Genomic DNA, 12,837 nt, shown 5'->3' on the forward strand with positions numbered 1-12,837 from the left:
GAGCCGACGGAGCGAGCGGCCCCGGAGCCTGCGCTGGGGCTGCGGCGTCCCGGGCCCGGCCCGGCGAGGGGCTGCGGCCGTGCGTCTCCGCCGCGGTGTGCGGGGATCCCCTCGCCCCCGGCCACGGCATCCCACGGACGCGGCGCTGCGTCCGCCGCGCTCCGATAAGCTGCTCCGGGTGTCCCGGGCCAGCCCCGCCATCGGCAGGCGGCCCCTGGGCGAGGAGGGAAGGCAGGCGAGGGGAGCGGGGCGCTGACCGCCCCGCCGCGGTGCCCACGGGCCTGTCGTGCAGCCCCGAGCAGTGTCCCGGCCTTCACGGCGCCGGCTGGTGACGGCGGGGAGGCTGCCTCTGCGCCCTCGCTTGCCCCCGTGCAGGGGGCCGGAGGCCCGACCGCTGTTCCCTGCGGCCGTCGGGATCCCTCAGCGTCTGCCCGCGCCACGAGAGGCCCCCGGGAAACAAGCAGCCGGGCTGTCCGCGAAGCGGGCACGGTGTGACCAAGCGGGGCCCGGCCTGCAGGCTGGGGCCGAGCGCGGGGCCTGGCTGCCCCGAGCTCTGAGGAGGGGGCTCGCCGCCCCGTTCTGGGTGCCGGCCCCGTGGGCAGGCTGGCAGCGTGCGCTGGCACAGCGGGCAGCTGCTCCCTGCTGTGGTGACACGAATAGAAAGTCAGTGACATCCCGTTGCTGGATGACAGGCCGGGTTGGGCTGCCGGCGTGGTCCTGGCTGCCTGCAGACCCTCTGGGGCTTGCAGCCTCCTGTAGGGGGAGAGGGCTCGTAGCTGCGTGTAACTGTTCCACCACTGTTTTCTCCGGGGGGACTGATGCTATGGGCCTATTATTCTTCTCTTTCAAGGAGACAAAGGGTGTCTTCCTTTACCTCCAAGCTGGATACTTCAGAGAAAAAGATCACCCCTACCGTTCCCCCAAGACACAGGAAAACCAGAGGTAGGGTAGGATGGGCAGCCTTTGTAGGAGTGGCTGGTGGGCACTGTGATATTTGGGAAACAGCTGCCGTTCACGGGATAGTGTTTGGGCACTGGGCAAATGGGGGTAGGGGGAGCAGGATCGATTTGGACACTGGGGAAGCCAAATGAAATGTTGGGAAGGTGACAAGCAGGTATGAGAAGAGCAACCTGTAGTTGCAGATGGGCAAAGTTTTCTCTAATGAATTCCAGCTTTCTCATATGCTAGGAGCAGGCAGAGGGAGACAAATCAAAAGACAGGACAAACTACTATTTAATTGCTATGTTTTAAACTGTTTTTTGGGAAGTCTGACTAGGACTGTTGATCTTGTGACAGAGTCTTACTCATGATTCTGGTATACCAACTGTTGTTACTGCCTTCATGCTTTGCAGGCATAGAGACCTACAATCAAAGCACTATATAGAAGTAAATACTAGCTGTATATGGACATCTTTGCCAAAGTGGTTGAGGAGCAGAGCTAGCTACTTCCTTTTCAGAATCCAGCTATATCAAATAACATAGCTTTAGAAGGTAATATATATATTTTTAATACTGCTTATTTTGTGTTCATCGAGTTATATTCTGTAGCTATTCTTAGGATAGTGAATTCTCTATGTGGGTATAATATGATGGAAAGTTTGTCCCGCCCCTGCATTTAGGCAATAAATCCATTGGATGGATGCTGCATTTGGAAGGGGTCTGTATTCAGTACTTTAAGATAAAAAGTTCTCTTGGACTCTGTCAATGTGCTCTAGGAGGCAAAACCTTCTTCAGATGCGTTTAAGAGGGGTATTTACTATGATTTTGCCATACATCTAAATGTATTACTAATAATTAAATATATTTTAATATAGGAAGTACAGTTTGAGGGCTAGATCTGGGCTGCTTATATTGTTTGCATTGCAGATGTAAGCTCTTCTTTCTTTAAAAGAAGAAAAACAAATGACTGGAGATGTAGGTTTGAATGCAACGTGTTGCCAACAGGTGGGCTGAGTAGTAGTATACTTCTTCTCCCATCCATGGTAGGATTCATACCATATTAATGGGGACCTTCCCATTCTCTCACTGTAGATTTCCTGTTTTGGAGCTTGCATCATTTCTGAAGAAAATGTGGATCTAAGGCACATATACTTGACTAAGGTGTCTAGGAGAACATGGTAATTTCAAATGCTCTTTGCAACCCGTTTGTTCTTGCAAAAATGTGTTTTGGGGTATGTCTTGACCTTCTCATCTCTGAGCAACAAAATGAATAAAGAAACAGCTGATCAGTTAGGTATCATGAAGATATAAAAAGGAGACTGTTTTATAACAGTGAGAGTATTCCTAAGTGTCCCTCACAATTTGTGAAATCACAAATTGCTTCTGCACAGATGGTAAAGCAAAGCTTTTCTAATGTTTGAGGGCCTCTTATTATTCTATGAGTGCCTGATACACATGAAAACAGTTTTTAAAACAGAACATTTTAGTGTGCAAAATTCAGTTTTTGGTCATGCAGGTGACTTCCTATTAGCGTGCCTCAATTTTAAATGCCTTGCAGTAAAGAAAGCAATGAAAGTATCGCAGTTACATGATTATCATAAGCCTATTACACATAACAAATTGAGTTAGTGTGAATAATTCTGCATTTACTCACCAATATATTGAGCTTGAATTTGTAGCCATACTGCAGAATCCAGTCTATGGTGCATATACGTATTGCATATTGTAGGTATGTGTGGGTTTTTCTATATACTCTCCTAAAATAGTCTCAAATCTATCAGATTTGAGATACTAGACAAATACTAGCAGACCAATATTTCTGTAGTAATATTTCTATAAATAATGGGGAGGAGGGAAATGATTTAATCGATGCCAGTGCAAAAAAACTCAACTGAAATTATATTCTGTTTGGATCCTTGATGTTCTCATTGGAGATAATTCAGTTATGGACAGAGTACCAATGTCGTATCGTGCAGCAATACATTTTTGCCTGCTCACGCTTGATATTGTTTCCCCTGAAATAAACACAGGTATTACTACCTATTTTAATATATTAAGAATGTAACCTGTCTGTGTTATGTTTGTAGGCAAGGTAGTTGTTGGTTTGTGAGTTTGGGGTTTCTTTTTTTTGGTGACACATGCAGTACTTTCATGTTTTGCTTGAATGTGAGTTAAGACACAGCTTGAAAGTCAGGGTATTTAAATTGATAGAGTGCTTTTGGGAACTAACTTTTCTCCTTACAAATTAATGAAATTGGCTAGATTAAATCAATTTAAATGGAGTGAGACAGTGAAATAATGTGCTAGTCTTTCTATCCGAAAATCTCTATGCTATGTAGATTGATGGCACCAGGCCAGTCTTTAATGGATATATTTGTCAGCATTACAAAAGAACTTCCTGCAGTCTGGACTTTTGCTTCAGGGAGGTTCAGGATTTGGAAGGTACGTTGTTGTACCCCAGATGAAAACATGCCAGTAGAGCTGTGCATAATATCTGTTTATATTTTGCACAGGAATTTATTTTGTCTCATAATAATCAGATTGATATTTATGTTTGCAGTGACTACTTGGATGAAATAAAGAATGAAATGTTAGAAGCTCATCATGATCTCTGCTTTGGGGGAGGGCTAAATCTTCATACCCTTTTGATTCTGGGCTTTATGGCAGAAAGCAAGTGTTCTGTGTATCAGTTACCAAACAGCATGCGCTGGGATTGAAGTCCTAACTACAGGTCTCCTAAATTTAATCATCTTCTATCATGAATTTTCTGGTTGTCTATGCTATAAGCTTCAGGCAACACCTCCCTCCTTGCTGCTTCGCTAGTAGCACCATGTAGTCAGCTCATGCTGTATTTCTTTAAATCACATTTTTCAGACATTTCCTGGTCTTAACATCCTTCTCCACATCTGCCCATCTACTTTTTGTGTAGAGATACTCATTTGTCTTCTGGTGGGTTACAAATATCCTAGTCATTAGTCTATTGTCTAATTGCTTACCAGTCATACCCGCAGGTTCCTCTTTACTTCATCACTCATTGCTACTGTTGAAGACAGAATACTGGGCTAGATATTCTTGCCCAACAGGGTATTTCTTATGTTCGTACTTCAGTTATGCTGTCTTTACAGCATTGTTTTAGCTTACGTAATGGATCCTAAAGGATACCTCAAGGAGGTCAGAAGTACATATTATCAGTGAAATGTGACATTTATTTTTCAAACATGTCATGTCTTCCTCAAATTTCTGTTCTACTGCGGGTCTTCTGTTCCAAGCTTTCCTCTATAAATATATGAATTTTCTGTCATGTGGTATCTGCAAATATTAATATATCATAAATTATTGAGACTAGTTAAAATACTCTCAAATATGATCTGTTGGCACTTAGCCATTTTCAATGAAGTATGCAGGTTAACATGACCACCGGTTTACTTGTTCTTGTGGTACTGGAAGCTGAAGCAAAGTGATTGAGCATAAACTTCTAGGTTTATGCTATATTGCAACTGCAATCACTGAAAGAGCTTAATGTAGTGTAAGTATAAATAAAACTGGAACTTTCCCCAAAATAACAGGAAAAAAAAATAATTGAGCGCTCCAGCTGCTATAGATTGGCTCCCTCAATCATTTGCCTCTACCTGCAGAGACAGAAGTCTAGCAAGCAGAATCTGCGTGCATTTCAGGGGCTTAGTCTTGGCCCTGTTAAGAGATTACTCAGTAATTTTAAGATCAGCTCCAACTGTATGTATTTACTTTCTAATGTGTAATAAGATTTCTTTGCTACTTGTGTCTTTGGATTTAGGGCTGTAATCTGTTAATCCCCAAAATATCATCAGATAATCTGTTTAATCATGAGCAAATGCTGATCTGGATAGTCAATAGAATATAAATCATGCAAAGTAATTCAGGCTGGTTTACTGCTATGGAAGTTTAGAAACTGTCAACATATCTCTTTTACTGTTAGTCCACAATTAAGAGTACGTTTTTGTCTGAGTTTCAGTTCAGATATCTTTGTTCTGAGGCATAACTGAAATCTTTCGTGGTGTTTGATACAGAATTTTGGCATTGTAAAAAGTCTTAATTCTGAAGCAACTATCTAAAATGTTTATGATGTGAAGTATTTGGTAGTGGCTTCATAATTAATATTAAATTATTAATGGTAGAACAAGTATCTAGAAAGACTCAAATCTTAGTGTCATAAAACTCTCTAGTGTTCACTATCTATAGAGTTATGTGACAAAAGTCCAGGGATGTTCTTTAATAGTTAATATGTAGTGGTTATTATAATGTAGTTCCTGTAGCCAGGAAAATGGTGAGTATCTCTTGTGAGTTTATTTCACAGCTTGTTAATAGAAACTGTTCTCAGCAGCAGAGGTCATCAATGACCTGATTTTACCTATATTGCGTACTTCTCTCTGACATTAAGCAACAAGGTTCAAAGAAATCTCTTATCTTTCTTTAAGGAAAAAGAAAAGAATAACCCTGTGAATCCTGTGTAAATGAACTAGTATACCAAATAGTAATGTTACCTCTGGGCTCAACTGTTGCATGTTACTTGGCTTGTAAAAGCTTTGGGTACTACACACAACAGCCCCATCACCTTAGCACTTCACTGTCTCTGTTGGTTTTCCAAGGATGTTTTCAGCTACAGGACTAGTTTGGGTTTACTAAGACATTGACTCGTCCCTGAGGCCATCACATCCCACATGATATTTACATCTTTGGGACAATTAAACCCTAATGTATTTAGGGAGAGGCGTGGGTTCAAAGACAGGCCCTTCTTGGGAACTCCAGCCAGGTTCTTCTACGCTTCCTGAATAAGTGCAATTACCACACACATCCCCATTACACTCTTTTACCTATAGGTGAGGATAGAGGGAGTCATCTTACTAATTCTAGTTAGAATTTCATGCTCAGAACTGTACTCTGAGCCAAAGTGCTTTCTTAGAACAAGCGCGTACAATTGCACTTCTTTGCTCTGTGCTTCTGAGTCATTAGCCCTGTAGGAAAGAGCATCTGCAGTTGGATGAGGCCTTTAATGAACTGAGCTAGAGCCCCTACCAGCAACAAGCAAAGAAAGTGAAATCCGAAGTAGACCCAGGGTCATTCAGAAATGTTTCTGTTGCTCATCTCTCAGGCTGCTTTGGACTAGTTTGGCATTCAGTCTGCACGTTGGGAAATGCTGAAGTAAGCAGATCTGTGTTGGCAATATGCCTGATATAATGGAGCCTGTTCCTGGTCAGATCTTTGAGTGGTGCTGTAATACACTTTCTTTGATTCCTGCCTGGCAGCTCATGTGTCCAAATTAAGTATTTCCATTTTTTGGGGGGGTTTTATGTTCAGAAGCTGTTATCCCCAGTCTCTAGGTATCTTGGGAATTCTCAGGTGGTGTCATATCAGGCTGTTATTCACACTTGGTGTGCTTGACTGCTGAAATCAGAAGTGTGCAGTCCAGCTAGGTTCTATGCTTCGTTAACATATATTTTATGTTTTTAATCTTTACACCTGAAATATTTAAGGACAGTATTTCCTTATCGTTGTAAGAGTGATTCTTTTTTCTTTTTTAATGGGAATTTCTTAACCATGTCTGAATAATTGAAATATAGGAAGGACATCTATCGTTAACCATTGTTATGGCTTAATAGCGGAAAAACTATGAGTACCAATATATTTGTTTACTTGGGTTTCTACACAGCTGGCATATATATCCCTGTTTCTGGCCTGTTTGTTTTGATATTTATTATAGAACATTTTTTTCTGTGTTTCCTCCAAGCTCTCCAGCAGCAATACCCAGGGAACAGAAAACCAATCGTTATATACAGCATTACATGTACACTATGTAGAAATTCTGTGTTTGGAAATAGAAGTCTGGTAATAGCATCGATGAGTTTCCATGAGCTGTTGAACATGTGCTTTCTGTCCTAGTGCTAGATCTTAGCCTGCAGAGGGCAGCCCGACCTAGTATTTTACTTCAGCAGCCTGCTGAGCAGGAGAGTTCAGTAATGTGCTGGCATCTCTAGCTATTACTGTGGTGTTGTGAGAATAAACAACAGAGTATTGGGGGGAATTAGTATCAGTCCTAAACTGAAATGGATTCAAAAGTGGACAAAAAGACCCCCCAAAACTCTTGACTAAACCTTTTGATATTTTTTTTCTTTAAAAGCATATTGAAAGAATAAAATTACATGAGAAAACTCAGCTGAGCCTGAGCTTTAAGTACATGTCGGTTTCTTGGTAGATATCAGCAGGTAAGAGAAAGGAAAATATCTACAGACTACAGGTACCTGCATGTATTGGACAAGACTAACTGGAGAAGAGAATTGTTTTTCTCTTACTCCAAATCTCTTCAGGAGTCTTTTGAGATCCATTTAAGCTACTGTTAACAGGACTGTAAGAGTGTGCCTTTGGTTGAGTGGCCTGTGTCCTTTTCCTGGTCTGTCCTGAGCCCTTGTGAAACAAACATCACAAATTCAAGGGGATTTTGTTGGCCAGTGTGTGTCCATGCACAGATGTGTGCCTTATCTGTAAAACCAATCAGTGCAGGTGGGGTACCAGGGGCTGCTATCCTGATATAGTTTGACAAGGAACAGGGCATTTGGTTCCTGAAAAAGAGCCAGTACTTTGTGTCTCTCAAATCAAATTGCATCCAGCAGCTGATTAAGGAGTAAGCTTGATGTGCTCTGAAGGAAGTCCTGTCTGCTTCTATATTTTTCAGCCAGAGGGCCCTGCAATATAGTCTTCAGTGTAGAAAATAAGTATAAAGAAAAAGAGCATCTGAGGAATTAAGACAGCACTGGTCTGAAATCCAGGAGTACAGGAAGAAACCTAAGTATCTGTTATGAACAGATATTAAATTACTCACTGATGCACTTTTACATTGATTTAGATGATTAGTTTCTTTGGGTCTGAACTCTCTACCCCACATATGCATGGCTGTTCACAGCCAGAGTTTGGTTTGGTTCATTTTAACTGTTGGTGAATTTTTGATTCTGATTCCTAAAACCTTCTCCATGTATAGGAATCCTGAGAGATTTTCATTCTGGTTTATTCATAATATTCTTTGCTATTCTTGCTATGTTTTCATAAACATCCTTTGTAATGTGAACTTTGACCAAGGAAATAGCTGTCGCAGTTTACACTGATAGGATGATGTAAAAGATACACTATGTAAAAATGCTAGCACATTTAACCAACATGTCATAGAGAACTATTTATTGTATGCTTATTAAAATCCTCTCTTGTTTTAGAAATGTAAAGGTGTGCAGCAGAAGAGAGAAATAATTACTTGGACTTGTATCCTTCTTGCTTTATGATCTTTAGAGAAGGCTTAGAATAATGCTCTTTGTTTTTAAAAACAAAATCGAAAAACAGAATGAACAGACATGCACACGCAGCCTTTCTTGGTTGTGTTGGGTTTCGTTTGGCTTCTGAGGCTCTGAAGAACACTTACTTCCTGATTCCCTTATCTGTCCTAAAACAATGATGCCTAGAAACAGTTTTAGAAGCAAAGCCAAAATTCTCCTGTGGTCCTTTGATTTCAACAGTTGCAGCTTTTAGAAAAATATCTCCTATTGCAAAACACCTGATTAAATCATAAGACATAGCAATACTGTAGGTTTTGTTCCTTTTTTAGTATGACTGCTATAGATCTGCTTTTCCTAAGAAATGAGCTAGAGGAATTACAGTGGAACGTATGATTAAAAGCTTTAAAAAACCCCCTGTAGTTTCTAATATTCTTCAGCGTTCCAGTATTAGTTCAATGAAATACAGTTAAGTAGCTTATTCAGGCCATTTTCTTTGCCCACAAAAATTTTATAGTTTATAAAGATTTTTCCTTTGTTCTAAAAAAACCCAAAAAACCCCACCTAATTTCTGTCATGATGATCTGATTTACAAGAGGGACACGTGTTGTGCAAAGAAAGGTATGTGCTGACTGACCGGTTAGCTGCACCAAACAAAGGTGTAATGTTGATTTCTACCTGCTTTTTCCTCAGCAAGTGCACTAAGGCATTCTCTCCTGGTTTTAATGAAAAATTAATTTGCATGCAACTGATGCGATCTTAATTGTGTTTAAAATTATCATCCTACTCTGATATTTGACAAAATGGTTCAAAAGTGATGAGGGACAGACAGTGGAATTTATAAACTTCATTTTCCTAGGAATCCATGCTAAAAATAGTCTTTTCTTTTTTGAAGAGGTGGGGTGAGGGTGGGCAGAAGGGCGAGGACTGCAGGGCTTGGTATCAGCAAACCATTGGAAAGCCAAAGCACAGAACTTGAGGTGATGTACTACACATATATGGCATATGACAAAGATGACACACTGTCTGGCATTAGGTATATGGGTCTTGGTCCAAAACTTATTGGAAAAACAAAAGGAGAGGATCTCACCTGTGTTACTGGGCAGCTCATGAATGGCACAATGTATTGCCTGTAAGAGTTCCAGTAAAAATGATTAATGTTTTCACATTTCAAACCTACCTAGTCCAGCCGTCATTGGATTAGCTGGACTTTATCATTCTTCTAAGAATTTTCTCTTTGTCTAAACAAAATTTACTTAATGAATGGAAAATTAAATCTTTTATGTTAGTGGCTAAGTGACAGCAAGGTATGTTGTGCAAAGAATACAGTCTAATATATAGGGTACTTCACTAGGAAGATGCAGGTCCTATTCTTTGCTCTGAAATAAATTTTCCATGTGACCTTAGACAACATACTTAGCTCTTTAAGGGTATTTAGGCATCTGAAAATATCAACAGGGGATTTTAAAACACCTTTTGGTTGGTAAAATACTTTTAATCTGTTTAGGCACCTCTAAAAAATCCCTGGGTGCTTGTTTGCATCTCTCAAAGCCCAAATGTTGACCTTAATGGAGCTTTTCCCAGTATCTAATTTGAGTTAGAAGCCAGGACTGTCTTTATAGTCAACAGGAAAGTGTAGCAGTTGGATCTTGTTCCTCAGTTGACTAATTCAGAAGCCTCAGGTAGATGCCTGCAATAAAACAGTGTCAATCACGAATCCTTAATGGACTTCTAAGGCAGTCAGGAGATGGCTCAGTCAATTGAACAGCTCAACAGGTTGCTCCTGCTTGAAAGAAGCATTTTTTTTTCCCTCTCGTGGTCACCTGTCTCTCCTCACCCCTTCCTGACTGGGCAGTTCTGCGCTCCCCTTTTGATAGCTCCAGTGTTTATCTCGACATTTGGTTTCTTTGTCTATCCTTTAGTCTCCTTAGCTGGTAGAAAACTAACCCCACAAAAAGAATATTGAGCAATTCTCTGCTGATTAAGGAGCTAAAGCAGTTCGTTGAGGGTCAGACCGGTGGTGATGCTGGTGCAGTGAAGGGAGCAGGAGCACGTGGCTTGGAGTAGAAGAAAAGGGAGTACATAGGAGAGCACGTGACCAACCCTTTCAGGAGCAGCAGCAAACTGTTGGATTTGCTCATCCATTTTGTCTTGTAACATTTCATATTTAAGTATCTGACTTCTTCATTTCAAAAATAGGGATAATGGTATTTACCTTTCTCTCAGTACCTCCCTTTTCCACCTTCTGCTTTCTCTTCAGTTCCTTTTCACATTCCCTAAGTATTGGCAGGATATGAGACAGCAAGTGCTGAAGCTAATTCAGCTACGCGCGTGCTGACTGCCCGACTGGTGCTTGTGGCTAATGAAGACGTGGCCTCCAGAACTGCTAACTGTTGAGCGCCCACTACAGCTTTTCTCCTAGGTTTTAATTTCTCTCTTAGGTACTAATTTATACAAAACTTGTAAGGATGTAGTGTTTCTGAGTTCTGTCTTTTAGTCAAATTTGATTGAATTCTCCAACAGCAAATCCTAAAATGGCTGGAGGGGACTTGGTGGACAGACAGAAAAATATAACTATCAGCCTCAATTCCTTAGGAGAGCAGGCTAAAAAGCTCTTTTTAATAAATGGGTACTGTGTCTGGTCCATTTTGGTGTTCCCTGATCTGCTTATCTCTTGAACTTCTCTGCCTTAGAGACTTTACACAGTGAATAGAATAAATTCTTTTTTGTACTATACAAAACAAAGTTACAAATGCTTTTTCCCTTCCTACTTCCTAGCAGTATAAAGAAAGGAAATTATTAATTAAAAGGCTAACTTCTGCATGTTCCTGAACTTTCTTTTTAATGCCATCTATTAAATATCACACAGGAGAACCCTTGATAACGTTAGTCAGAAACTCACTGAAGGAAGTGCACAGGAAATGACTCAATTAAAAATACAAAACGCTGTCACTACATTGACTGAGGAAAACCTTGGCTCTTTTGGTACAAGAAGGAAAACTTGAGTTGTTTGCAAGTGGAAAACTTTACTCATTTCAAAAAACAAGACAGGGAAAGGAACTGTTTTTCAAATGGATGTCAGATCAGTAACTAGGGATAATGCCAACAGGAGTTGGGAGAGAGAAGAAGAATTTAATATTTTTTTTCATTCCTGCTGCAGGATTCAGAAACATTTGCCATGGGCAAGGAAACAGAGTGACATAATGAATGTGATTGAACTCAAGTGTGGACAGCAATGGGGGAACACATGGCCAACAGAGCTGGATATGACTAAAAGTCATTGCTGCATGCGAGCACGAACACAGTATCACAGGAACAGATATGCTAATTCATTTTATGTACATATGTCATCTGTTGAGGATGGATGTGTGTGTTACCACTGTGCTGCTGCTTCCATGTTTTCTTGCACATATGCACTCCCTACTCAGTTAACATGATGTGATAGGTGACCAGCATAAGAGCAGTGCCAGAGTTAGTCTCAGATAAAGCAGATGATATATTAGCTAGGCTGCACTTCCAGACTGCGTTGGGAACATGTTTGATATTCGTATCTGTTACTAGCATCCATGTCTACTCTGTGGACTTAGTGTGATGCAATCTCTATTACCTCCCTCAGATACCAAGATTTTGGTAACTGTTTTGTCGATAGAAAAATCCTGTAGGATTCTTGATAATAAGATGCATTGTGTGTGGTACAGCAGAGTGGAGGAGAGTGACTCAGTCTCTCCTGTCATTTTGTTTGCCTGCTGGCTCCTCAGTGACCGTAGATTGTGCTTTCTAGCTCTTAGTTCATAGTTGCCCATTCTGAAATTGATGAGTCCGCTCTAAGATTTTAATTTCACTATACTGATGTGCTATTCTAACCTGTAATTCTTGATAAACTGGATTGTTGTTTTGCTTAACTCTTGCCAGCATCTAATAAGCTGGTGGCATAGGGTTTTTTTTAGTGTGGCTTGGAACTATTTGGCCCCATTAAATTGGAGGCTAGAGCTACAGTGTGGAGGGGTGTCCACTGGCTACTAACCTGGTTCTTCAGTGCTTTGCAGCTGGTTGCTTGCTGCTCTTACTAAGGTGCCGGGAGGAAGCAGAGTCTTCTTCTGTATGTTAATGACAAGATTGTTTTGCAGCCAAAATTGTTATCGTTTCTGTGTTTATATACTATTTACATACAGATATGCTGATGTATAGTTACTATGCTCTGTTGTTCAGTGGGCGAATTTCAAACTGAGCCACAGACTTCACTGTCAGGTAATAAACTAAGTTAGTTGAATTACTGTCGAATAGTACTGTCAGTGCCCTTAGAAGAAGATTAATCATCTATCCGCCAGTTTAAGGAGCAGAAGCTCTGGCACCGCTCTCTCTAGCAGCGTAAGGTCTGACAGTGCTTTCTCCTCCATTGCTTTTACTGCCCACGTGAATCTTCCCAAGAGCATCGCCCTGCGATGAAGCACGCATTGCACAGAGCATGGGAAATCTCCCTGTAGCAGAAGTGAACATCGCCGTAGTCACTGCCCCCCCGAAGGAGCAGGCGACGGGCGCCGCTCCTGCCGCACGGTCACGCCTCGCCTCACCCTTGCCGGGGCGCGCGCGGCGACGCGGCGGCCCC

At 41.4% G+C, this 12,837-nt stretch overlaps 1 long non-coding RNA gene across 1 annotated transcript; it reads left to right on the forward strand.

Moving 5' to 3' along the window:
* Window positions 1–684: 684 nt before the first annotated feature.
* On the forward strand, window positions 685–12,454 carry LOC112968015. The gene is made up of 4 exons (XR_003254183.1): window positions 685–942; window positions 1,353–1,491; window positions 2,032–2,117; window positions 11,392–12,454. It is a non-coding gene; the product is annotated as an uncharacterized LOC112968015 (long non-coding RNA).
* Window positions 12,455–12,837: the final 383 nt, after the last annotated feature.

Source organism: Apteryx rowi, unplaced genomic scaffold (genome assembly GCF_003343035.1).
Source record: "Apteryx rowi isolate R43461 unplaced genomic scaffold, aptRow1 scaffold_3, whole genome shotgun sequence".
NCBI classification, from domain to species: domain Eukaryota; kingdom Metazoa; phylum Chordata; class Aves; order Apterygiformes; family Apterygidae; genus Apteryx; species Apteryx rowi.